Genomic DNA, 4,333 nt, shown 5'->3' with positions numbered 1-4,333 from the left:
CTATTACAGCTTTTTTCGTGAAGAATCATCTATTTTACAAATTTTTTAAGAGAATGTTGGGTAATTTAATTTTCTCGGATTGGGGGGGGGGGCTAATGGAAAAATCTTCTGGCTGTCTGACGTCAGATCTGGCCCAGATCTGTGCGACGCACAGACCGTCTAGTCATGACAATCAAGTTCTGCCCATATTTAGGACTGGTCAGCAATCCATAATTTCTAAATGTTAATCAGCCAAAGTTTTTTTTTAACATTTTCGAAAAATTTCCAGGATATCTGAAATTATAGAGAATAAGAAATTAAAACTTGTCGAAATCAATTTTCTTCTTATTTTCTTGGCAGTATAGTCTGGCCAAGATCTGATAATGGTCCGCAATCTATACCATAAAAGTATCGGAGTATCAATTAGCCAAAATTTTTTTAACCATTTTCGAAAAACTGTCAGGGGGTCCAAAATTATACAAAATAAGAAATTAACACTATTAAAAATAAATTTTTGCTTATTGTTTTGACAGACTAGTCTGGCCCAGATCTGGGACTCTTCCGCATTCGATACCATAAAAATTTCTGAGTGACGATTCACCAACATTTTTTTCATCCTTTTTGAAAAACTGTCTGCAGGTTTAAAATTAAAAAAAAAGAAGAAATTAACACTATTCAAAATAATTTTTTGTATCTTATTGTCTTGACAGTCAGTCATTTTTTAATCTTTTTCAATCAAAGTTTTGGGGAATGCAATTCGAAATGTCCTTCTAATGAATGATAATAAGGAATCCAAAAATTTATTTAAACAAATTTTTTGTAATTTTTTTCTGATGCGTGGCGCACATCGGACTTCTATCAATTCCAGCGTTTCATTTATCGAGCGAATATTGATCATCAAAAAACTTCCAGCAAAAATGCGCTTGACCATATTACAGAAAAGTTTTATGGGAAATTTCAGCCAAATCAAATTTATATTTAACTTATATTTAACTTGCTGGAAGCTCGGCGACTCGCTCGCGGACTGTAGTGAGAATCTCAGAAGCGATTCATAATACAGTTCACCTTGAATTCCTTAAATTCCGCGAGTTTCGTGAATTGCATTAATTCTGCGAAATTCTTGAATTCAATTAATTCCGCAAATCACATCAATTTCTTGAATTTCTTTTTTTCAATGAATTTTGTAAATTTCGTAAAATGAGCTGAATTCTATAAATTACGTGATTACAGTCAATTCCGCAAATTCCCTTATTTCTGTGAATTCCATGAATTCCATGAATTGAGCGTATTCCGGGAATACCCTCAATTTCATAAATTCCCTAAATGTCACATATTTGATATATTCTGTGAATTCCATAATTTACGCGAATTCCTAGAATTCTATCATTTCCATGAATTTCAAGAATTCCATGAATTTAGCGATTTCCATGAATTTCGCGTATTCTGTAAATTCCTTGCTTTCCGTGATTTCCTGTATTTCCGTGAATTGCTTGAATTCCTAAATTCCATGAACTCAATGAATTGCGTGAATTCCGTAAGTTGCGTGAATTCCTTGAATTCTCTGATTTTCTTGAACTCCGTGAATTCTGTGAATTCATTGAATTTCGTACATTTCGGGAATTCATACAGTTCGTTGAATTCTATGCATTCTGTGAATTTCTTGAATTCTGTGAATTTCTTGAATTCTATGAATTCCATTAATTCTGTAAATTCCTTAAATTTCCGGAATTTTACGAATTCTTGGAATTTTCCTAATTTTTTTGTATACCGTGCGGACAATGAATTCCTCGAATTTCGTGAATTTCATGAATTCCTCTAATCTTATCTAATCCATGAATTCCGCGCGTTATATGAATTTCGCGTATTCCTTGGATTCCGTAAATTCCTTGAATTCCTATAATTCCATAAAGACGCGCGTCATATACTATATATTAAAAAAAGATTGGACTACGTCAGAAATTATTTTTTTCTGCCAGGAACATGTGTTCCGAGAATTTATTTACATTCTTTTTTTTTAATTTTTCGCTTTAAGGTAATTCAAGCGCGCGAAATTCGTACAAAAAGTTTAACTCAGGCCAATACATATACACCGCATACTAGCTAAGCAATGAGTGTGGCAACACCGCAGTCAGTTTAGTGGCTATGGCCAATATGGCTAGCTACTCACGTCGTGGATTTGACAAGTGCCTTCATCAGTAAGGCAAACAGTGTTGCCAAATCGCCAGTACTTTCTTGCGCTACATTTCTCCCGTGAATAAAAATATTATTCTTTTGGCATTTATATTTCTTATATTAAACTCAAGACAAAATTGTAATCTTTGTAAAATTTTATTTTTATCTTCTTCTAAAGATATCTAGTTTTTAACCTAGATATTAAGAACTGTTTAGATGGTACAATTACAAGTGTAGTAAATTTAACCCGTTTTTATATGGAACTCATGTAAAAGGTACTGTTTTCGGTAGATAATATCTAACTTCACAAACTCAGCATTGAGTTAAAAACTGCATGGTCGTTGCATACTAATCTTCTGTATGTATTCCGAAAATTTAAGAAAATTCTTAAGAAAAGTATAATCTCGCGTTAATTACCTTAACAGGTGTCGAGATATGCAACCGCACGAATGATACAGAAAGTGTTACTGGCTACTGGACTTGCGTTTCGGAAATAAACTCCCAAAACATTTAGATGCAGTTTCCAACCGAAATTTTTAATAGTGTAGTTTTTGTATAGCACACTAAAAAACCATAATATAATATTCAAAAAATGAAAGAATAAAAGAATAAATCTTTTCCGTTTATGGTTTAACTGTCTCATTAAACTCGTGAACGCTGTGCATAATCGTTTTGCGTGCACATTGAGATTTAGAGATTGAGGTTGACCCTGCTGGGATCTTAATTCGATCAGACGTTTCTCAGCAGCGCACGGACGTACGCTTGTTCTGCTGTCGCGCTTTTGAGGAAGTCTGGAATAGCACTGCCTCGCCCAGGGGCAGGTTTCCACTTTCTCATAAAAATGCTCGTTTCGCGTGTGTTCGGATAAAAAGTATGGCCGTTGCCGGCATATCTGCTCGCGATAACAATGATATCTCTGATATATTGTTGCCTCCATACCACCGACTATCCACGAGCCTTTCCGTAGATCCCCTGGCCTAGCTGAGCATGGGGGCAAAAAATGTGCATACATTTCTCGTTTACGTTCTTTCTGTGTATTTTCTATATATGTGTGTGTGCCCCTGTAATACTCTTCATAGAGTACCTACAGTTTTTACGATATGTGCACCGCCCACCTGCACACTGTACGGAGCAATAGAATATATTTTTACTGCGAGTATGATCACGAAAATGTACGAACCGAAAGGTATGGGAAATAAGTCTATTAAATCCGAAAATACAGAAGGAAAAAAATGCATATTAGATGGGCGTTCTTTTTGTTTTTGAAATATAAGGCTTAAAAATTGCTTCATGTTAACCCGATAAGAAATAAACATCAGTTTTTCTATAACAATTTTATCCGTACAAGTTTTTACTACTGAATCGATTTAAAAAATGTCTAAACAATAAATGATAATGTAAAATTATCTGAACTTTCAAAATAGGTTATCAGAATTGCAAAAAAAATTTAAAATGAAATAATTATATTCGTTCATTTAGCAAAAAATATGAATTTTTATGGCATCCAATCTCAGGGCTCACTGACCGGTCATAGCCCGACTCGCACTATTAACTGCTTAAGTGTACCCCCACCATTGCTACCCCTCACTTGCCTCTACCCAGTACATCTCGCGTCGGATTAGAGGCGGGTATACCTGAGATTTTAAAATTAGTATTCATTGTACTTATAATCCCTTTGTATTCGCAATGCTCATTCATAAAATGTCTATATATTACTCTAATTTGGAAAGCTCAGAATTTCAATTTGGGCGATCGTCTTTTCCTGGGGGCCGTTCATTTTTCGGAACGGTAAAAATTAAGAAAGGTAAAATTTCAGAATGGGTTATAATACATAATGGTAAAACTTAGGAATAGCAAAAAGTAGGAAAGAGCAATAAGTCGGAAATCCAAAACTCTGAAAGGTATTTCTTCGGAAACCAAAGAAGCGGAATGGGTGAAAATTCAGAAGCGTTAAAATTAGGAGGGTGAAAAATTAGGAATATGTACATATACAGAGAGGAAAAATTCGGAAAGTAGAAAAATTCGGAATTGTTAATAAATATACCTATTAGCAGGTGTATAATTGCTTATTGATGGTAGCAAACAAATGTTTATCGCAGTGAATTTAAATGTCATATCATAATAAATTTATGTTGTATGTTGCAAATTGTTTTTAAATTATATAATGATAGAAAATAATTAT

Source organism: Belonocnema kinseyi, chromosome 7 (genome assembly GCF_010883055.1).
Source record: "Belonocnema kinseyi isolate 2016_QV_RU_SX_M_011 chromosome 7, B_treatae_v1, whole genome shotgun sequence".
In the NCBI taxonomy this organism is placed as follows: domain Eukaryota; kingdom Metazoa; phylum Arthropoda; class Insecta; order Hymenoptera; family Cynipidae; genus Belonocnema; species Belonocnema kinseyi.
This window is presented reverse-complemented; position numbering follows the sequence as displayed.